Below are 23,751 nucleotides of genomic sequence, written 5' to 3' on the forward strand. Positions count from 1 at the left end.
CCTGGGAGACAAGCAGATGGGGCTTGAGGAGGAATCCGTGTGCCGACAGGCCAGGACTGCCTCAAAGATGCGTCACATCACTATGTAAGCTTATTTAGCACAATTTAGCTAATTTGAGTTTTCAGTGGGTTCTTCACTTCCTACACCCCAGGGCTCTTCCCCCCTTTGCCATATTTTCCTTATAGACTTCTCAGTTCCTTTCAAAATTTGGGGGTCATGAGGAAGCAGAACTGCTGTCTTCTGGGACACAGGCTCTTTTCTCAAATTCTGGGGAAAGCACTTTGTGGGAACGTGAAGACTGGCTAGAGGATGGATGTGAGGCAGAGTGGAAGAGCCCACGCTGGCCATCAGTTCAGGTCTGGCTGATGCAGGAGGTGGGCCGGCGGAAGACTGTGGATGGGGAGAGTTAGCACGGGAGGCTTAATGAAAGCTGGGAAGAGGACAAGCCTGTTTCCCGTCGCCTTTCCTTTTCAGGAGCCCAGTGCTTCTCTGCTCTTCTGTTGTCCCTCTGCCCTCAACCCTCTTAACTAGAAAAAAGTGAAAGTGTCAGTGACTCAGTCATGTCCCACTCTTTGGGACCCCATGGACTGTAGCCCTCCAGGCTCCTCTGTCCATGAGATTTTCCAGGCAAGAATACTGGAGTGGATAGTATTCTCCAGGAGATCTTCCTGGTCCAGGGATCGAACCTGGATCTCCCTGCATTGCAGGCAGATTCTTTACCATGTGAGCCACGAGAGACGCCCCTTAACCAGAAGCCCAAAGCTAAACGCCTGCAAACACACACACACAAAGAAACCTGTGTTTTGAGCTGAGACGAGATCAATTGTGCCTCCCCGTGAATTCAGTTCCCATTGCTCTCCCAGGGGGACTCGCATGAACCCTTTCATCTCAAATTATGAAATGAAATGCCTTGTACGCAGTTAAAGAAATATGAGGTGCGGGAAGTCTGTTTCACCCTCTTAAAGCATATCAGATGCTTGTCTGCGGAGCATGTTCTGGTAGGCAAAGAGGGCAGCTGAGAAGAGTGGGCAGCGAGAGGCACTGCAGACCACTGGGGAGTGGGTTGGGCTGAGCTGTGGACCACCACCCCACTCCCTGGCCTCTTGGTTGTAAATCAGAGGTCTCCTGCGAACTGAAAAATTAGGTGGAGTAGGATTTCTGCATCGGATAAGAAAACGAGGTCAGTAAAGCCTTAGTGAGAACTGGATAAGACTGGAGAAGAGCTGGAAACCATGCCACTCAGAGCGCCTGCCCCGTGGGTCCAGTTTATCCTGCAGACAGGAGTGGGCGTGGGAGCCAAGGAGGGTGGAGGGAAAAATAAAGAAGCTGAGTGACGAGGTTACATAAAGAAAAACAGAAGAGGAAAACATGGCCTAATCCAAAAAGAACACACTTACATTTTGATTTCATGTAATATACTTCCTGCCCCTCAGAGTGGGTCTCCCCACCCCCACCCACCCCTCCCACCAACCCACCCCCGTGCTATGTGATACCAGGCAGGGCGGAATCCCTGAGCCCTGCCTGTAACAGCTCGCACAGAAACATCTGCATGGATTTGCCGGTTTTCCTTAAGCTAGGGCCAGCTCAGCTCCTCCAGGGCCGTGTGCAGCAAAGCTGCTGACAGCCCTGCAAGGCAAAGGCAAGAAGTTCTTCCTCGATTACAAAGGGCTCTGTTCCTCCAGACCAGGCAGTGGAGCATCCTCTAGGGAGGGACGGCAGTCCAGGTGAGGAGTGAGGCGCGTGAGTGGTGAAGACCTTAAACCGGACACTGGGTTAAACCCCAAGGGGCTGTCCCCTCTATCCCTCTCCCCCATCCCCAAACGACAGAAGCCAGGAAATTCCTGCTACAGGAAGTGGCCATGGGGGTGAGGGGTGTAGAGTGAGACCAACCCTGCTGGCTGGCTCACAGTTGGAAGCAAGAGACAAATTCTGCTCAAGTTATGAAATAAGCCGATCAATTCCTATCTTGGGAAGTAAGAGCGCATGGTGCCCCCAGAGAGGGTGGGCCAGTCAGGCCCAGACTCTGCCCCAGACATCAGTGGGCGATGCTCCCTGGGAAGCCTGCTCCCCTCTCAGGGGCAGCCGTGCTGTGTCCCAGCACTGGTGGAGATTGCAGGCCTTGCTGTGCTGCAACCACGCAGTAAGCTCTCAGCCCCAGAGATCAGCTGAGCATGAATTCAAAGTCCACTAAGAGGATCGTTTAAAAACATTTCCATGGTGAGGTGGGGCTTGCTGCTGTAGCTTCTTGAGATGACTGTCTGCTATGTGTCTGCCTACCTTGTGAATATATCTACATCCGCTTCTAAAATGCCTTCTCGACTTGAATACCTTGAATGTTTTCTTAAATATGACAGGTCTGAGTAGCTGGAGCGGAAGCACTGTGGAACATTCTACAACATTCTCTCCAATCCGTGGTGCTTCCCAGGGGACTACCATTTCAACCCAGTCCACTCTGCCTTGAGAGCCCACAGAGCAAGCTTTTTCCCTTGGCCTGACACCATCCTCCCCATGGCAGTGAACAAACGGGTAAGACATTCAGAGGGCCTGGATGTTTGTCATCTTGACCTGAGTTTGCCTTGAGATGACTTAGCCACTCATGCTATGGAACAAAAGTGGTCCTGGTGAGAAAGCCAGGAGCGACTGACTATGAACACTTGTCCAGTTCCACCTCTGTTGCTGGCTTACATGCTGGTGGACTCCAGGGACTAAACTCCTCTCATGCTTCCTACTATTCCCATTTTTGTTGCTGTTGTTTAGTTGGTAAGTCACGTCAGACTCTTTCGTGACCCCATAGACCGTGTAGCACATCAGGCTCCTCTCTCTGTCCATGGGCTTCTTCAAGGCAAGAATACTGGAGTGGGCTGCCACTTCCTTCTTCACAGGATCTTCCCTACTTAGGGATAGAACCCAGGTCTCCTACATTGGCAGGCAGATTCTTTACCACTGAGTCACCAGGGAAGCCCTCTTATTTTTAAGGAACACATAAAAATGCAAGCCATATAATTCGGCAAACACATCACACCTTAGGTAATAATCTAAGACATATAGCTAGAAAGCTAGTGATAGCAAAGAAGTGCCAATTAAACAAAAACAGTAGATTTTAGACATGGCCATGAGATGGCTTCTGAAGATCACTTCATGTGTTGCCCTGTTTCCACCTGTCCTAAAACTTCCAGAGAGAGAGAGACTGGAGGTAAGATTATGGCTCTTAAGTAAACAAGCTACTTTTTTCTAAGTCTAATTGGTTAGAACTTAAAGAAAGGACTTATGCTCACATGAATTGTGCAGAAAGGAATTTTAACAAATAGAGAAGCAGTGCTAGATAGCACAGACAGATCAGAATTCAGAGAAGAAATCGCTTTCTGGGAAGAACCCACACCCTGCAAACTCTGCAGTCACAAGAAGTCCTTCTGTGCACTGGGATTTCCTGGTGAATACATTTGGAGGCAGGTATTCACACAGTTAGTAAATAACTGTGTTTACTCACTAAGTATGAGTAACTTGCTTGTCCCCCCAGTAATACTATTAGAGATCGAGCTGCTCTGAGGCCACACCTTTCTGAGGCCACCCTGGATTTCAGGGTTTCTCAGCTGCAGCACTAGTGACGTTTTGGGTTGGATCATTTACTGTTGGCGGGAGGGTGGTCCTGTGCATTGCAGGATGTTTAGCTGCGCCTCCCCACCTCCACCCACGAGATACCTCTGGCACCTCTCTCCCAGTCCTGCAGCCAAAAACACTCCCAGGCATTGCCCAGTTGTTTCCAGGGGATGGAATCCCTTCTCTCCCCCATGATGAGAACCAGTGATATAAGGGGATGTAGGGACATCTTTTTTCTCCATTGTTTTCTGACAATTAAGTTAGCTCTTAGGGGAGCCCGGAGAGACAGAAGATGTCATTCCCAATGCTGCTGATCCCCAGCAGGTCGATGGAGCGGAGAAGTGCAGAGCAGGTGGGTGCCTGAGTTAACCAGTCCAGTCTGGGCGATAGGTGAAAGGTCACTGTGACTGCAGTTATTCCCACGCCCACCCCAAGCACCTGGGTTTCCCATGAACAAACCGAATCAAGCGCCAAGTGGGCCAGACCCTGCTGCGGCTGTGAGGAAAGAGAAATTCTGGATTCAGAACATAAAAACAACCCTTTGGCAATAGGCAGTGACTATAGCAGAGATGAATAATGGCATGACTCCCTAGAAGAAGCCGTCTTATTTTCATAGCAAAGCTATCTCTGTGTGCTGAGGCACGAGGGAGAATACTGTCTATATACAAAATGCTCCCCAAACATATGATGTTATGCCAAAAACTCTGAAGAGAAGGATATAACATCAAAAACAAACCAAAAAGAAAAAAAAAAAGGCAAAACTCTCTTGGCTCTGTTCAGTTCAGTTCAGTCGCTCAGTCGTGTCCGACTCTTTGTGACCCCATGAATTGCAGCATGCCAGGCCTCCCTGTCCATCACCAACTCCCGGAGTTCACTCTGTAGACAGAGCTAATGCTTCCTCTACATCGAAAAAAATAATTGCTCTGTGGTCGGTCACATCTGAATGCTGTTGGGTGAGGTAACGCTGTGGTTGCCATGGAGACGTGCTTTTTTAGCAGTGCTGGCATCAGGAAGCTTCACTGAGTTGCCTCTCATCTGTAGCTGAGTGCCTGATATACCGGGGGAAGAAAGTCATGGCCCAAACCAAGACATAGCTCGAGAGGGAGCAGAGCCGTGGCACCAGGGACACTCTCCAGATTTGTCTGGTCTGTAAGGAGACTCCAGTCTCCTTGGTGTGTAAGGAGACCAGTCGGGGGACAGCGGTGGTTTCTGAGCTTCCAGTGAAGGTAAGACAGGGACGGGGTGGAATGTGCATGAAGGCCAGCCTGTGACACTGACTCCTCCTCCCGCTGGCATTCGAATCCAAAGAAGCATCTGCTTTGAACTCTGCCTTTGAAGTGGGAGCTGACTCTTGCTGTCAGCATTCTGGGTTCTCAAAAGAGAAGACAGTTCTGTAGCCACAAATAGACTAGAAAAGGCTTTGACGGTAACATTTGGCTGGACTCGAGCACTCTGAATTCTCCTGGAAGAAGATTCATGGGCCGCGATGCTAACCCACAAACGTCACAGACTTTATGGTGGGACTCAGTGTGGTGTTTTTTCACAAGGAGCAGTATTTATGATCGCCTGGGCAGGTGCCTATACAGCCCGAGCTGCAACTGAGGCTCCCGTTCCTAGTAGCTCTCTCTGTAAGGACCAACTTGTGTCCCTAAGAGGCCGGGTCGGTATCTGACAAATGATGTCTCATGGTTGATGTGTCTGTTTCCAACAAGCCAAGGTTAACAGTCTGGCAGTGGACTGACTACATGTTATAAAGGTTGATCTCACAAAAGAGGATCATGAGTGGCTGACACCACGTTGTGTCCGTGTCATTCTGTGCTCGGGCAGAGGGGCTGGCCCTCATTTACAGCAGAAGAGGCGACATAAAAGCAGAATAATTGGATTTCAAATAGAATGGGGATTTTTGTACCCCATGGGGCTGTGAGGAGGAGACCTATTGTGTGACTTCTGGTTTTCAGGGAAATATGTTTCCTGTGCCACTGCTGAGATGTACTGGGTAAATTCCAGAAGGAATAAGGCAGAGTGAGCTGTGGCTTCTGGCTTCTTTGGCACCTAGAGTGAGAACTGACGCATTTTCTGAAAGAAATAATAGACTACAAACTAACATTCTTGAAGCTTTTAAGACTTTACCTAATCCCAGAAATTTTCTGAAAATATGATGGCTTCCGTTTTCACTTTATGGTATGTCTAGTTGCTAGGGGAGAAGGCAATGGCAACCCACTCCTGTACTCTTGCCTGGAAAATCCCATGGACAAAGGAGCCTGGAAGGCTGCAGTCCATGGAGTCGCTGAGGGTTGGACACGACTGAGCGACTTCACTTTCACTTTTCACTTTCATGCATTGGAGAAGGAAATGGCAACCCACTCCAGTGTTCTTGCCTGGAGAATCCCAGGGACAGCAGAGCCTGGTGGGCTACCATCTGTGGGGTCGCACAGAGTAGGACACCACTGAAGTGACTTAGCAGCAGCAGCAGCAGTTGCGAGGGGAGGTAGTAAAAGAGCAGCTCCTTTTAAAAAACAATCCGAGTCCTGGGTTCCCCTGGTGCCTCAGAGGTAAAGAATCTGCGGGCCAATGCAGGAGACAGGTTCGATCCCTGGACCAGGTTGATCCCACATGCCACAGAGCAGCTAAGCCCGTGAGCCATAACTGCTGAGCCTGTGGTCTAGAGTTGGGGAGCTGCAACTCCTGAAGCCCACGTGCTCTAGAGCCTGTACTCTGCAACAGGAGAAGCCACTGCAATAAGAAGCCCGCACACCACGACTAGAGAGTAGCTCCTGCTCCACAACTAGAGAAAAGCCCACGCAGCAATGAAGACCCAGCACTGCCAAAAATAAAGAAATAAATAAACAGAAATTATATTTTAAAAATAAAACAACTGTGGTCATGAACATTCACCCTGCTTTGCAGTCTGACCAACAGATTCTCCTATTCCCGGTCGCTGTGCCTCTTTTCAAAATTTCATTCCAACTGATGTTCTAACCAGGGACTTAAGGAGAGGACAGCCCATCACGTGATGTGAGACAGATGCATTCAACCCCTGCAGAGAAAGAGAGTTACTTGTAAACACACAAAAACATGGGTGGGAAGTTCACCGGGGAATGTTACTGAGACCTGAGGCTGCTGCAGGGACTGGTCTTCCCTCATTGGGTTAATTTTTACCTTCATGAAATGCTGTTTCCTGTCTCTCCAGCTGGTTTCGTTGCTCTCAGCTCCCACATAGCCAATTGGGACCCCGCTCTGGGTTCCCCAGCTTTGACTTAACTTCAATGGACGCTTCATCTCACCTCTGCTACTCATGCCTCACTCCTCAGCTCACCTTTTCCAGCCACCTTAGCTTTGGCAGCCTGTAGACCCGCTACCCCAGGTCCTTTGCTTGCCCTTCAGGTTACAGGAGCAAGAGAACTGTGCCACCACGGCTGCCCAGCGTGTGAAGGAACATGCTTTCTGAGAGGGGCATTGCCCTGCAAGTGGAGATCAACCTCTTAGTTCAGCCATTGGCTGCCATCCCACCTCTGAAAGACATCACTCCTTCCCTCCCCGACGCTCTCCCTAGCCCAGATGGACCACTGGCAGGTCCTTTCAGACCTTCCTCTCTCTCACCTCTGTGGGTTTTTGACACCTGTGAGAGATTGGCTGAAATGCCCAGCCCCAGCCACTTCTTGAAGCCCATCCTTTCTGTGAAGCTTCCTCTGATCCTGACTGATGGAAAACAAAACAAACTACACTCTTGTCCAGTCCTGCTAAGCATGTCTCATTGCAAAGTGCTGGTGCCCAGCAGAGGGGAGCGGGTCTCTCCACCCCTTGAATCACGGGCTTGTTTTGGCCGATGGAATATGAGCAAACATGACACATGGAGGGGCTGGGAAAGCGTGTGTGCATCAGGGCTTTTCCTCTATCTAGCTGATCCGAAACTTTTTTCCACCAGGAGAGTGAGGCTGGACCACAACTGGAGAACAAGACATCCTCTCCATCTCAGCCATCCCAGACAGGTGAGCCAGGCTCCCCTGGACACCCCGGCACTGCTGAGCCAACCCCAGACAGAAGAACTGCCTGGACCCCCTCACAGCTTGCGTGAGACAACAGGTAGGTGTCTTGTGAACCACTGAGTGTTAGAGCAGTTTGTTAGGCAGCAAATCATCCCTTTGCACCTCCCACGTTGGAATTCTCCTTTTTTGAAGCGCCATAGCAGCTCAGCTTGGGCTTCCCTGGTGGCTCAGAGGTTAAAGCGTCTGCCTGCAATGCAGGAGACCTGGGCTCGATCCCTGGGTCGGGAAGATCCCCTGGAGAAGGAAATGGCAACCCACTCCAGTATTCTTGCCTGGAGAATCCCATGGATGGAGGAGCCTGGTGGGCTACAGTCCATGGGGTCGCAAAAGAGCAGCTCAGCTGGTAAAGAAACTGCCTGCAATGCAAGAGACCCTGGTTCGATTCCTGGGTCAGGAAGATCCCCTGGAGAAGGGATAGACTACCCACTCCAGTATTCTTGGGCTTCTCTGGTGGCTCAGACAGGAAAGAATCCACCTGCAATGCGGGAGACCTGGCTTCAATCCCTGGGTTGGGAAGATCCCCTGGAGGAGGGCATGACAACCCATTCCAGTATTCTTGCCTGGAGAATCCCATGGACAGAGGAGCCTGGCAGGTTCCAGTCCACAGGGTTGCAAAGAGTCAGACAACTGAAATGCCTTCACACGTACACAATTCAACGTGTAGACAATTCCCTGTTCTCTACATTTGGAAGTATAAACAATATAAACCTGATAATTCTGTAAGTAATTTTTATAATTATGATGTAAATCTATTCTATCCTTAAAATATTTAAAATAAGCCCTTTATGGGAAAAAAAATTTTTGAGCCTCTTTTACCGAGTAACAGAATCTGACAATCAGCTGGTCCAATGAGCTAGCATAAATAGAGATAGCTGTGGCTGGGCTCTGGCGGGGCTCCTCCCCTGCTTTGGAGCAGAGGGAAGTTGAAAAGGAGGTCGCTGTTAAAAGCCAGCCTTTGGAGCCATTTGGACCGCAATGTGCGTACTGGTTCTATCAGGCACTGCTCGGGGCCCTGGGAGGACGACCTCTCTCTCTGAGAGTCTCCATTTCTTTGTCATTGGGTGAGCAGCCATCACCCCTCCTCCATGTCCTCCTGTTGCTTCTCTCTCTGCTACAGAGGCCGTGCATCTTGTCTGAAGAAGATGCTCATGCCAGCAATGCCTGCCAAAGGCCCCATTTTATAGTTTTGTTTATTTGTTTATTTATTTTGGGCTGTGCTGAGTCTTCCTTGCTGCTTGGGCTTTTCTCTAGTTGTGGCCAACGGGGACTATGCTCTCGTTGTGGTGTGCAGGCTTCTCTTGCAGAGCACAAGCTCTAGGGCGCACGGGCCTCAGTAGTCGTAGCACAGGGCCTCGTAGTTGCAGTTCCCGAGCTCTAGAGCACAGGCTCAGTGGTTGTGGTGCGCAGGCTTGGTTGTGTGAGGCATGTGGGATCTTCCCAGACCAGGGATCAAACCAGTGTCTTTTGCATTGGCAGGCAGATTCTTTACCACTCAGCCACCAGGGAAGCCCCAAAGACCCCATTTTAAACTCAACCAATTAAGGACAATCAAACCAGTCAGTCCTAAAGGAAATCAGTCCTGAGTATTCATTGGAAGGACTGATGCTGAAGCTGACACTCCAATACTTTGGCCACCTGATGTGAAGAACTGACTCAATGGAAAAGATCCTGACACTGGGAAAGATAAATGGCAGGAGGAGAAAGGGATGACAGAGGATGAGATGGTTGGATGGCATCACCAACTCAATGGACATGAGTTTGAGCAAGCTTGGGGAGTTGGTCATGGACAGGGAAGCCTGGCGTGCTGCAGTCCATGGGGTCGCAAAGAGTCGGAAACGATTGAGCAACTGAACTGAACTAAATTAAGGACTGCTGGAAATGCCATCTTCATCTCCTGTAACCTTCATCTTGCAATGGCTATTGAGTTCTGCCTCCATACATCGTGGCCATTTGCACAGCTATAAAACACGTTCTCCATCCTAGACTCACCACAAGCTGTGAGCCTGGATGGGCCGCACCAAATGTCAAGGGAATGGAAGAGACAGTGGTGCTGGAGAACGTGGCTGCATCAGACACTTAATTTCACCATCCGAATAGCTCTTCAATCCGTCCATTCCCACAGCTGCCACTTTAGTCCAAGCTCCATCCTGCCTTACCTACACACCTGCAGGTGCCTCCTTCTCACCTGGAATACACAGATAAAGCAGAGCCTACACGGTCTTCTGTGAGGATCACTTATTTAGGAGTAGTCCCAGGAATCAGAAGGGAGGGACAGGCAGACGGGGAGAGAAGGAATGTTCATATACAAGTGTATAAGTGGGGTCACTTCTGTGGAGAGTAGAGCCTGACGGCCCAGGAAGAGCGTTTATCCATCGTCTCCTGTTCTCCACTGGCTGAGGACTGCTCCTGGAAGCACAAGCTCTCCTGTAGTTTGAGTCATTCCTACAGGTGCCTCAATAGCTTCCTCATCATTGAGGTCACTGCAGGAAAAGGTGAACCTCAGGCTAGGGTTGTGAGTGTGAGGCGGAGACTGCCTGGGAGTGTCCACCACGGCCGAGGCTGAACGCAAAGGGGATGCTGAACAGGCGAGGGGCAGGGCTGCCGAGGCTTCCCGTGCAATCTCCTAACTGTATAATCTCTTCCTGTACCATCTCTGCCCTCCTCCATGTTGGCTCCTTACTTTTCTCTGCACAGGAGCAACAGTGATTATGTTTTCAAAACATTAACTGGATCTGTCACATATACACTCCAAACTCTAGGGCTTAAATCTGTGGATAAAGGTCAGGCTTCTCTGGAGGCTTGGCTGTAAAGAACCCGCCTGCAATGCAGGAGCGGCAGGAGATGCGGGTTTGATCCCTGGGTTGAGAAGATCTCTTAAAGAAGGAAATGGCTATCCACTCCAGTATTCTTGCCTGGAAAACCCCATGGACCGAGGAGCCTGGCATGCTACAGTCCATAGGTCGCAAAGAGTCAGATACAGCTGAAGCAACTTAGCATGCATGCATGTATGGATAAAGGTCACAACCCTAAGATGGCTTGGGGAGCCCTGCCACCTCTGCCCACTGCTCCTGCCCGCCCCCACCTCACTCTTCTGGAATGTGCCCCCACCTCACTCTCTCGGAACAGGCCACCCTCCTGCTTGCCCTGTGCTGTGACCACACTGACCACAGGGCCTTTGCACCTGCAGTTCCTTCTTTCACCACAAACCCCTGCTTGTCCTTCATCTCTCAGCTCAAGTGTCGCTCCCACAGAGGAGCCTTTCTAACTCTATCTCTGGGATGGGCCAGGGTCCTTTGTCAAGCCTGTTAGAGAACCCCACAGTCTCCTTTCAGGGGATCTGCTGTCAGCATTTGCCTGATGGGGGAAGGGGAGGGGGCCGTAGGTAGAAGAGAGCAACCGACTTCTTAATCCATAGCCTTTTGGATATTAGGAAATCCCTACCTGTTCTCATGGTACCAACTAAACTATCAGGTAAATAAAAATAAATCAAAGCAATAAGACAATTGCAAAACCCCTAACTGGTCAACTGGTTGCTCTGGTCACTGTGTCTTGATGGCTGCCCCTTCGGGACCTGCCTGTCCCAGGGCATCCTCATCTATGGAGCCTGCTCCCTACCAAGCTGTATCTGACTGCTGCGGAACACACGTTTTTCCCTTCCAGAGACAAGAAGGGTCTGGAGAATGTTTCCTCCTGGGTCTTTATCCAAGTTTTGAGGTTCCCCACTTCCTGAAGGGCTAATGCTGGCTGAAGCTGGGGAGCCTTGTGGTTAGCAACAGTCTGAGCATCGAACTACCAGGACTTTCTCAGAGAAACAGATGGAGGTATTTTCACTCACCTAATCTGAAGAGATCACAAAACTTGGGCAGTAAGTTTAACTTTTAAACTCTTGAGAGTCCCTTGGACAGCAAGGAGCTCAAACCAGCCCATCCTGAAGGAAATCAACCCTGAATATTCATTGGAAGTGCTGAAGCTAAAGCTCCAGTACTTTGACCACCTGATGCAAAGAGCTGACTCATTGGAAAAGACCCCGATGCTGGGAAAGATTGAGGGCAGGAGGAGAAGGGGATGAAAGAGGATAAGATGGTTAGATAGCATCACTGATTCAATTGACATGAATCTGAGCAAACTCTAGGAGACAGTGAAGAATAGGGAAGTCTGGTGGGCTACAGTCCATGGGGTTCCAAAGAATTGGACACGACTGAGAGACTTCACTTTCACTTTTCACTTTCATGCATTGGAGAAGGAAATGGCAACCTACTCCAGTGTTCTTGCCTGGAGAAACCCAGGGATGGGGGAGCCTGGTGGGCTGCCATCTATGGGGTCGCACAGAGTCGGACACGACTGAAGCGACTTAGCAGCAGCAGCAGCAGAGCGACTGAACAACAACAAGTTTGACTTTTAAACTCTCTGGCAACTGAGACTGAAAAAGGGGGGCAAAGTTCTTGAATACGGAAAATTTTCATCCGGGAATGTGTCTGAGTTTTTGGAAGAGCTGACAGCTTTTAACCTTTCTCTCCAAAACCCAGCCCGCCTTCCCTAATTATAGTCCCTTCCTTCTTCTCTTTAACAGCTTGATTGAAGCATAGTTGATATACGGTAAACCGCATATGTTTAATGAATGCAGTTTCAGGAGTTTGGGCACAAACGTGCACCCGTGATACCATCACCCTGTTTTCAGAGTAACTGACATACCATCACCTCCGAACACTGTCCGGGACACACTGTTGTTGTGTCCCTCTGTTTGATGGTTGTGTGCCTAGTGACAGGTTAATGTGACACCTACTCTCTTAACAAAGTTTTAAGTGTACAATACAGTTTTGTTGACCATAAGCCCTACATGGTACAGCAGATCTCTAGAACTAATTCATCTTGCATAACTAAAACTTTCCCTGGAGGAGGGCATGGCAACCCATTCCAATATTCTTGCCTGGGAAATCCCATGGACAGAGGATCCTGGCATGCTACAGTCCAGGGGGTGGCCAAGAGTCAGACACCACTGAGGGAGAGCACAGCTGAAACTCTATACCTACTGAACAGCAGCTTCCCACTTCCCCCTCCTCCTTCTCCAGTAACCACTGTTCTACTTTCTGCTTCTGTGACTATTTGAGATTCCTCATATAAGGGGCATTGTGCAGTATTTCCCCTTTGCTGTCTGACTATGGACTTCCCAGGCAGCTCAGTGTAAGAAATCTGCCTGCCAAACAGGAGACTCGGGTTCAATCCTTGGGTTGGAAGAATCCTCCTGGAGTAGGGCAAGGCAGCTCACCAGTATTCTTGCCTGGAGAATTCCATGGACAGAGGAGCCTAGTGGACTACAGTCCACAGGGTTGAAAAGAGGTGGACTCAACTGAGCGACTCAACAACAACAGCAGCAGCAGCAGTCTGGCTCATTTCACTGTCCTCTAGGTTCACCCAAGTTGTTGCAAATGGCACTCAGTGTCCATTGACAGACAGGTGGATAAAGAAAATGTGAAATGTACACACAGGGGAACATTACTCAGTCTTCAAAAAGAAGGAACGCAGTCCCTCTCTTCTTCATTCATCCTTTTTTAAAATTTAATTTTTTATTTCTAAAAAAATATTTATTTATTTGGCTGTACTGGGTCTTAGTTGTACTTTGGATCTTTAGTTATAGCATGTGGGATCCAGTTCCCCAAACAGGGATTGAGCCTGGGCATCCTACCCTGGGAGTGGGCAGTCTTAGCCACTAGACCACTAGGGAAGTTTGTAATCTTTGTTTTATGTTGTGGTATAGTTGACCTCCTTAATTTATCTGTGTTTTTAAGCTCTCACCCCTCAGAACACCCCATTCTTTATTTTCTGCCTCCTGACTCCCCTTTGCCTTGGCTTTCTCTCTCCCGTGTCCTCTTCTTCCTCCTGCTGCTCAGCCTTGTCCTCTCCCCTGCCCCTAACTCTGCCTCCCTTTCCTTCCCCACATCCATCCATGAACTTCCTGTTCCTTCCATTTTCACCTTCTGAAGTGCTTCCAGCAACATGGAAGACTTGAAAGGGAAGAGAACGGGACACGACTGTCCTGAACATTCCTTTCCAGCCCTTTTCCCCAAGGACTGCAGAATATTTCAGGCCCAATGCTGTTCTCTCTCTCTGAAGCTGCGCCTCTGCCATCCCTCGTCCCTCCTAAGAGCCTGGAGCAGATGCCCCTTGGGCTTCCAGGGAAGGAGCGACACAACCCCCATCGCCTCTCCCTCCCCATGGTGCTGTCAGGCACCTCCCAGCAGGGTGCACCTGTGTCCGAGAGCCAGGCCAAGTTCCCTGCTGGGCCCGGGTGAGTGAAGCATCGCCCCCCTGCCCCTGCAACCCAGCCTCGGACAGCTGCTGCCCACCAGGGGCACGGATTGATGGAGCCTCTCCAGAGAAAGCCGCCTCAGCTCGCCTTACAGGCAGAGTCACTGATGATTTGGCACCAACAGAGCACAAAAATCTTTACAAGAAAGTTGCCCTGTATCAGTCAGAAGAGCAGAGCCAGTTGTTAATACTTTATTATGGTGTATCTCCAGAGGTGGGTGTGGTGAAGGGAAGCCTGAGGAGTTACTTCCATGCATAGATAGACCCAAGCCTGATGTTTGCAGAGTCTAGATGTCACCATGGCCAGAATTCCTTTTCCTTTTTCCTCCAGAGAGGGAAAATAAAAACCAGGTCTGTCCACTTTGCTGGTCAAGGCAGGTCGTTTGGTTCAACAACAGATGGCACTGGGATGCCTTGGAGCTGTCCTCATTGCCAGGGATAGCTGTATGATGGGCATAGCCCCAGCAGCCTTTCTGTCCCCATGAGGCCCAACCCATGAGCATTTATTTGGGATCCTTCCCAAATCAGGCAGGGGCCAAAGGATATCAGCTGGTGATCCCAAATCAATACACTGTTCTTCCACCATTTTTATTCTTGTTTGGCTGTCTTTGGAATTTGTGTCTGAGAGGAATGTCCAGGGCAGTTTGTAGATGAGGTTTATGGATTGTGAGCTAGGGGAGAGACAGGGAGGGGAGGAGGAGGGAATAGGGAGAGGTTGGAGTGGTGTGAGGAGGAGGTGACGGTGGTTTGATGGGGTGATGGAGGAGGGAAGCGGGGGGTGTGTATCACTGTGGGCAGAATACGGCCTTCAATTTTCTTCATGGCTTGTAGTAAGTGCCTGTCCCCAGGGCTGCATGTGGGGCTGGATCCCACATGTGTCTGCTACCACCTGGAACCTGCCAGAACCCAAGCAGCCACCTGCCCAAGTTCTAGGCCTTTCCTGTGAGGCACAGGTGGGCACTGAAGGGAAGGGCAGGGGTGGGTAATGGCATTAGTGATCTTGACCCTGGAGCCCGATGCTGGAGGCTGTTTCAGCTCTGGGTGCCAGAGGTGGGGGCGTCGTGCTAGGGCAGCCTTGCCTTGGTGAAGCCTGCTTTCCTTCCTGGAAGAGACTTGAGCCCCCTTGGAGGTTTTCAAAACCAAGTCAGGCTACAGAAAGGGAAGGGGGCATCCTTCCTGTCTCCTTTGGTTTATCATGTTCTTCCTGCTCATGGACATTGTGCCTGTATCGGTTCAACCACTATAGTTTTTCCAGGCAGCATTTCCTTGGTCAAGGCGCTGTGATAAGCTGCCCCTAGGGCCCCTGGCACCCCAGTGATGTGGCTGCCTGCCCCCCATGGGAAAGGAGAGACACTGGCCCTTTGGAAAGAGACTCAGTGACCCCAGAGCCACAGAAGAACAGCAAGGCAGACGAACCTCTGTACATATCCACCCCTCACCCACCTCGTCTCCAAATGCAGTTGGTTTTTAATGGTCCCCCAGGAAGGAGTGAGGCTCTGGCTTCAGCATCCTGTATCAGCTTCTAACAGCCCCACAAGTGGGCTCAGAGCTCCAGAAGGAATCCTGTGCCCAGGGACCTTCTTTGTATGTCTCTGTCACCATGGCATCAGGCTCCTTTGAGCCCTGTTTGACGCTATTTCATCAAGCCCTTGATGAAACCCTGTCTTTGGCTTTTGCTAACTTACAACACATCTTCATGGCCTCTGGGGTCCCAGGGGCACAGAGCCTGGACCAAACGCCAGACCCTATCCTCCGGTCCCGCAGGCGAGCATAGTCAGGGCATCTGAAGTGCCAAGTGGCCCATTTGTGAGTGGATAGATGAGGGTGACCTTGCTGCCCGAGCAGGGCCCGGCGGGCTCAGCCGGTGCAGCACGTCCTGTCACCCGGCGCCCTGACCTGGTTCACTGCTGGCTGAGGCCGGAGCCCAGGCAGCAGGCCCGACTCAGCCGCGTCCTCTGGCCTCACACAGCATTTTTGTCATGAAGCTTGGCAAGGACCGCTGAGTCCTTTCTATTACTCCAGAATCATGCTCTGGGGAGGGGAGGAGCTCTGGCCAGCCTGTCTGGAAGAATAGGTGGAGGCTGCTGAGGTGGGATTTCAGTTGCTGTGAGGGTTTGATGTGCTGGGAAAGGGGGGAGGTGACTGATGGTGTCCCTGAGGTGCAGAAGCCCGAAGCCGTATGCAGAGTGTGGGGAATCCAGCCTGGGCAGCGGGCCCGTCAGGCCAGTCTAGGAAGACTGCTTCAGTCTTGGCAATGGTCAAGCCCTCAAGGGCCATGACCACACCACTTATTTATTTGTATTCCCTCGTGTAACCCAGCATGGAGCTTTGTCCAAGTAGCCAGACTAGCTCAATGGTCCAGGGGATACAGCCGTCAGCACGGCAGTCTGGGTTCAGATCCCTGCTCTGTTGTTCAGCCCTGGGACTCAGGAGAGTCAACTGCCCTCTCTGGGCCTCAGTGTGCTCATCTGTTAAATGGACGTGGCGAGAGTGCCTGCATTATGAGGCTGCTGCCTTTAGAACAGTGTTTGGCTGATTTGCTACTGCTTTGAGGCACATGGCAAGTGTTGGTGGAATGGAAAGCTGGAATCCAGGTGGCATCACACTGTCAGACAGATGCCCATGGTCTTAGCTTTGGGCCCCTTGACTCTAGAGGAAGCCCAGATGGCTAAAAAAACCCAGCTGCCACCTAAACAGACATTTCTCCAAAAAAGACATACAGATGGCTAACATGAAAAGATGCTCAACATAGCTCATGATTAGAGAAATGCAAATCAAAACTGCAATGAAATATCACCTCACACCAGTTAGAATGGCCCTCATCAAAAAGTCTACAAACAATAAATGCTGGAGAGGGTGTGGAGAAAAGGGAATGCTCTTGCACTGTTGGTGGGAATGTAAATTGATGCAGACACTATGGAAGACAGTATGGAGACTCCTTAAAAAACTAGGAATAAAACAACCATATGACCATGCACTCCCAGGCATATACCCTGAGGAAACAAAAATTGAAATAGACACATGTACCCCATTCTTCACTGCAGCACTATTTACAATAGCTAGAACATGGAAGCAACCTAGATATCCATGAACAGATAAATGGATAAAGAAGTTGTGGTATATATACACAATGGAATATTACTCAGCCATAAAAAGGAATGCATTTGAGTCAGTTCTAATGAGGTGGATGAACCTAGAAACTATTCTACAGAGTGAAATAAGTCAGAAAGAGGAAGATAAATATTGTATTCTAATGCATATATATGGAATCTAGAAAAATGGTACTGAAGACTTTATTTACAGGGAAGCAATAGAGAAACAGATGGGTAAGCTGGGCAAGAAGCCCACCACCAATTCCATCCCTTCTGTTGCACCCCCATCCCAGCTCTCTCTCCCTCTCTTCACCTTTCTGTCCATCCACAGGAGATTGAGAACGTCAGCCAACAGCCCTCCAGGTCCAGAGGCTGGACTTCAGGGTACCAGGGCGCTCAGTCCTGTGGATTCGGAGACTCTGGGGTACCGGGGATGAGTAACTGGATTCCAGAAGCCTCTGTCCTCTGGGAGGCGGTGTCAGATCCAGCCTAGGCCCTGTACCTGTGCAGGGAGTAACGTCGCCGGAGGGCATACATTCGCCTATGCATTCCCCTCTTGGCTGTGGTCACCCCAGGCCACCCCTTTGGGCTCTGCACTCCGTCAAGCTCATCACTGTGTCTAAAGAAATTCCTTAGAGAGCTCAGGTTCTCCCTGCCAAGGCAGGACCAGCTGAAGAAGGATCTGGAGCTGGAGGGGCCTAGGGAGGGGTGACAGGGAGAGCGTTGGTCCCTTTCGGTTCCCAGGCTCCAGCTGCTCTGGATCCTCTGACCAGCATCAGGGTCCCTGCGGCTCCTGCTTTCTCAGGGTCTAGAGCCATGCCTGGCACTCAGCGGCCTCAAATATACCTTGACTGGGGATGGGCATTGTGGAGAGGGGCAGGGGGGCTCTCAGCGCTCTGGAGCACCCTCTGTTTTCCTCCTACAACAACCAGGGGTGGGGGCGGAGAAGCGAGTACAGAGTGTCTCCAAGGTTCTCAGCCTCGCTCCTGCCATCCTGCCTACCTTTACCACTCAGTGCCACACCTGCCTCCCCCGGCTCCAGCCCGTTACCACAGCTTCCCGCCCCTCCTCCATTTTTTGATGTTAAATGCACATACAAGGTCTCATCAGTGGTCTTAAGAATCAAAGTCTTCCGCTAAAGAAATAAATCTCTAAGATGACAGACTTCAGGCATCAACAAGAGAGAGGAAAGCCTGTCTTGGGGAGGGGGTGACAATGGGGACTTCCAGAGGCACAGAAAATTCCCTTGAGACCCAGCTCCCCCACCAGCCTCACCCAGAGCATCCTGTGTTAGCTCGATGGCACTAGCAGGGAGTCACCCAGAGCCTGGATGAGGCCCATCTGAGTATGAAAGCTGATGACACGGATGCGGGGGGCTGAGCAAAAGCGGCCCTAGGGTGCCTTTCTTCTCAGCACAGCCCCTGACTGCAGCCAGTCCAGTGGCGAGCGGTCAGCAGTCAGGGAGTGTGGCTGCCCGGCCCACCTTCCTGGCTGCCTGGGTGTGGTCTTGCAAGGGGGAGGCTGGGCTGTGAAAACAGACGATGTCAATTTCAGGCAGCATTTGCGGAGAATACTGTTCCACTTGCTCATTCTTCTTAGAACTCCCCCCAAAACTTGATTTGATCAGCTGTGGATGAGAAAGGCCTGTTACCATAGCAACACCACTGTGAGAATGAGAAAAATCAGCAACAGAGCAGGCTGGGCTCTCATCTGGAAGCGGGCACCAGGAGGGTAAAGAAACAGAGCAAATCCGGGTGACCCTGAGCCCACCATGCTCCCTGTGGTTGAACTTTCATCCCACGTGGGACCCCAGGAAAGGCACAGGGCGCCCCCAAGATGATTATGCCGAGGGACACATACCTGTTCATTGCCTGGTTTCCATTAAGCCAGCCTGGACTCTTTAGTCCTGTGTTTATTTTCGTGGCTAATGTAACTCATGCAGACTGATGAATCTGCATGCTTCTTTTTCTTATATTGTTTCCTGTTTAGTGGAACGTGTTCAGTATTTCTGTGCATATTCATTTCTTATCTGATGCTGCCAAAGGGAACCATGGCCCTTATTTCCTCTTCCAAGGCCATGGCCTGGATAAGGTTCACAGTCAAAGGGAGAGAACCTTTGCGAAAGCTGAAGGGTTTTGGTCCAGCCTCTACACCCTTCTGGAGTTGGACAAGCTGGAGTTTCTAAAGAGAAATCGTTGGCTGGCTGGATTCAGTGTCCCAGCCCAGGGCCAGAATGAGATGTTCAGGAAAGGTGTTTCTAGGAGGCATGCGGCTTTGAAAATTTCCAAGTCCGCACTTGAAGATTTGAGATAAAGTGACCCTCCTACCTTTCTGAAGCTCTCTTTCTGCCAGTTTCCTCAGAGACCCACATACCAGCCTATCTCTGGGCCTGGCCAGAACTAATAGCCCTGGGTTTGGAAATATCCCCCAGTATAACCTCCTCCAAGGGTTTTACCCTTCGCTCAGAACTCCACTGGGCCTTTTAAAGTAGATTGAATCCATATGTTTCTGATTCATTTACACTTTACTCATCAGAATGTTCCCTTTTTTATGAGTGCCAAAGCGATCTTGAGAAAGAAAAATGGAACTGGAGGAATCAACCTACCTGACTTCAGGCTCTACTACAAAGCCACAGTTATCAAGACAGTATGGTACTGGCACAAAGACAGAAATATAGATCAATGGAACAAAATAGAAAGCCCAGAGATAAATCCACGCACATATGGACACCTTATCTTTGACAAAGGAGGCAAGAATATACAGTGGATTAAAGACAATCTCTTTAACAAGTGGTGCTGGGAAATCTGGTCAACCACTTGTAAAAGAATGAAACTAGAACACTTTCTAACACCATATACAAAAATAAACTCAAAATGGATTAAAGATCTCAACGTAAGACCAGAAACTATAAAACTCCTAGAGGAGAACATAGGCAAAACACTCTCTGACATACATCACAGCAGGATCCTCTATGACCCACCTCCCAGAATATTGGAAATAAAAGCAAAAATAAACAAATGGGACCTAATTAAACTTAAAAGCTTCTGCACATCAAAGAAAACTATTAGCAAGGTGAAAAGACAGCCTTCAGAATGGGAGAAAATAATAGCAAATGAAGCAACCGACAAACAACTAATCTCAAAAATATACAAGCAACTCCTACAGCTCAACTCCAGAAAAATAAATGACCCAATCAAAAAATGGGCCAAAGATCTAAATAGACATTTCTCCAAAGAAGACATACAGATGGCTAACAAACACATGAAAAGATGCTCAACATCACTCATTATCAGAGAAATGCAAATCAAAACCACTATGAGGTACCATTTCACGCCAGTCAGAATGGCTGCGATCCAAAAGTCTACAAATAATAAATGCTGGAGAGGGTGTGGAGAAAAGGGAACCCTCTTACACTGTTGGTGGGAATGCAAACTAGTACAGCCACTATGGAGAACAGTGTGGAGATTCCTTAAAAAACTGGAAATAGAACTGCCTTATGATCCAGCAATCCCACTGCTTGGCATACACACTGAGGAAACCAGAAGGGAAAGAGACACGTGTACCTCAATGTTCATCGCAGCACTGTTTATAATAGCCAGGACATGGAAGCAACCTAGATGTCCATCAGCAGATGAATGGATAAGAAAGCTGTGGTACATATACACAATGGAGTATTACTCAGCCATTAAAAAGAATACATTTGAATCAGTTCTAATGAGGTGGATGAAACTGGAGCCTATTATACAGAGTGAAGTAAGCCAGAAGGAAAAACATAAATACAGTATACTAACGCATATATATGGAATTTAGAAAGATGGTAACGATAACCCTGTATACGAGACAGCAAAAGAGACACTGATGTATAGAACAGTCTTATGGACTCTGTGGGAGAGGGAGAGGGTGGGAAGATTTGGGAGAATGGCATTGAAACATGTGAAATGTCATGTATGAAACGAGATGCCAGTCCAGGTTCAGTGCACGATGCTGGATGCTTGGGGCTGGTGCGCTGGGACGGCCCAGGGGGATGGTATGGGGAGGGGGAGGGAGGAGGGTTCAGGATGGGGAGCACGTGTATACCTGAAATTTTTTTAATTTTAAAAATAAAAAAAAATTAAAAAAAAAATTAAAAAAAAAAAAAAAAAAGAAACACACACAGCACCATATGTAAACTAGACAGCCTGAGGGCATTTGCTGTATGACTCAGGGAGCTCAAACTGGTGCTTGGTGACAACCTAGAGGGGTGGGATGGGATGGGAGGTGGGAGGGAGGTTCAAGAGGGAGGGGACATATGCATACATACGGCTGATTCATGTTGATGTATGGAAGAAACCAGTACCATATTGTAAAACAATTATCCCTCAATTAAAAACAAATAAAAAGTTTAAAAAAAAAAAAAAAAAGATGCCTTTGCAGTCTTGTTTATAAGCATGTCTTACCCCCTTAGAAACAAGATACTGTGTCTTGTTAAGCATGGGGGTAGGGGCGGAGGTGGTAAAAATGTAGCTTCAGGTCTGAGTTTGTTTTGGGTCACAAGAGGAAATGCAATGTTTCAGCAGAGCTGTTTGGTGTAAGTGTCAAGAGATTTGTCTTTTCTGCTCAGAGTATTGGGCTTCAAAGTGAATATCCATCCCCTCCTCCTAGATTGAAAACTCAGCTTCTCTGAGCAGCTGTGTAGCCGTAGGCCGATCACTTAATCTCTTTTCTCCTCAAATCCTTCATCTGTAAAATGGGGATAATAGTGGTCCCTGCCTCACAGGGCTGTTGTAGTAATAACGTGATGTGGCTGTTATAAAAGTGTGAGTCATACAGAATTAGCCAGAGTTTCTTTAAACAGTGCCAAGCCCATGCATTCTCTATCCTTTCCACCAATATGCCACCCCTCTGATCCACTTTGCTCCAATGAATCGTCCAGGACTCAGCTCAAATATCACCGATCTTAACACCTTCTCTGCTCACCAGTCTTGACTAACGTTTTCTCCTCTGTGTCCCTGCAGCATCTTACACATGCCTCCACTGTCAGTCTCACCACTTGGCTTTTTGTTTCTATGACTTGACTTCCCCCCAAGGAAACTGACATCTCCTTGAGGGCAGTAAAGTGATTTTTATCTTGGTTTGACCCCCTAGGAGGTGCTCAACAATAGTTTGAAATTAAGGAGATAGAAACAGAAAACAGGACACAATGGTGCTCGCTCTTTTTTTGTACTCAGGATGAATCCAGTTGGCTCTATTTTGTGAGAACTCTGGCTTTACAAGAAAGGCGACAGATGGAGTAAAGCAGTGGAGACACTGTCTCCAAGGTCAGTGGGGTGGGGGGTGGCCAGAGAGAGAAAGGAACCAGAGAAGACTTGGGATTTGAACCATAGAGGCAAAGCCAAGTTTCCTGGAGAAGGTGGAGAGTTCATTTTGGGATGTGCTGAACATAACACTCATGTTAAACTATCTTGCAAAATATGGATGTGTGGGCTGGAGAAAGTTTGGAGCTACAGATGTTGAAACACCGAGGGAACATTTGAAGTCAGGGTGGGTCATACCATCCAGGAAGCATGGTCTCTGAGGCCTTAGAACATAAACTGTCAGCCAGTATCATTTTTTCTAGACACTTAGAGCATAAAGTTAGGTTGTTCATTAGAGACCTTTCTATAGCATTTAGAACTATAAATTTCCCTCTTAACACTGCTTTCACTGCATCCCGTAAGTTCTGGTATGTTATGTTTTCATTTTCCCTTGTCTCAAGGTAGTTTCCCAATTTCCCTTGTGATTTCTTCTTTGACTCACTGGTTGTTGAAAAGTATGTTGTTTAATTTCCACATATTTCTGGATTTTTCAGTTTTCCTTCTGCTATTGATTTCTAATTTCATTCCATTGTGGTTGGAAAAGATATTTTGTATGATTTCAGTCTTTTTAAAGAATCTATTAAGACTTGTCTGGGGGCCTGTCCTGGACATTGTTCGTTGTGCAATTGAGAGAAATGTGTATTGTGCTGTTGTTGGGTGGAGTGCTCTGTGTGTGTCTGTTGGGCCCAACTGGTTTCTAGGTTGGTTCAAGTCTTCCATTTCGTTATTGGTCTTCTGTCTGGTTACTTAAAGTAGGGTATTGAGTCTCCTACAATATATTATTACAGAGCTGTCTTTTTCTTCCTTCAATTTTTTCAATATTTGCTTTATATATTTGGACTCTGATTCCTGTTGCATATATGTTTACATTTGTTACATTTTCCTGGTGAATTGACCCTTTTATCAACATATAATGTCTTTGTCTCTTACAGTAGTTTTTGACTTAAAGTATATTTTATCTGGTATTTGTATAGCCACCTCAGTTATGTTTTGGTTACTATTTGTATAGAATATCTTTTTCCATCTTTCACTTTCAATTTATGTGTCCTTAGATCTAAATTTCTTATAGGCAGCATAAAAGTAGATCATACTTTTTACTTTTTATCCATTCTGCCAGTGTATGCCTTTTGATTGGGAAATTTAAGCTAGTTACATTTAAAGTAATTATTAACAGGGAAAGACATGCCATTTTGCTATTTGTTTTCTGTATGTATTATAGCCTTTTTTTGTCCCTCATATCCTCTATTACTGCCTTCCTTTGTATTTAGTTGATTTTTTTTTTTTTTTTGTAGTGACATGTTTTGATTTCCTCCTCATTCCCTTTTGTGTATATTCTACATGCGTTTTCTTCGTGGTCACCATGGGGATTTATATTAC

At 48.5% G+C, this 23,751-nt stretch overlaps 1 long non-coding RNA gene across 2 annotated transcripts in view; it reads left to right on the forward strand.

Moving 5' to 3' along the window:
• The first annotated feature begins 4,566 nt into the window (after nt 1–4,566).
• LOC133241241 (uncharacterized) overlaps nt 4,567–23,751 on the forward strand; it is a 31,582-nt gene continuing 12,397 nt past the window's right edge. The window contains exons 1-3 of one of the 2 annotated variants that reach the window (XR_009734565.1): nt 4,567–4,823; nt 7,523–7,680; nt 9,120–10,727. This is a non-coding gene — a long non-coding RNA (uncharacterized LOC133241241). Of the gene's footprint in view, nt 4,824–7,522; nt 7,681–9,119; nt 10,728–23,751 lie in introns of those variants that run through there. The other variant, XR_009734564.1, reaches the window with a different exon arrangement.

This window comes from Bos javanicus, chromosome 29 (assembly GCF_032452875.1).
Source record: "Bos javanicus breed banteng chromosome 29, ARS-OSU_banteng_1.0, whole genome shotgun sequence".
Taxonomy (NCBI): domain Eukaryota; kingdom Metazoa; phylum Chordata; class Mammalia; order Artiodactyla; family Bovidae; genus Bos; species Bos javanicus.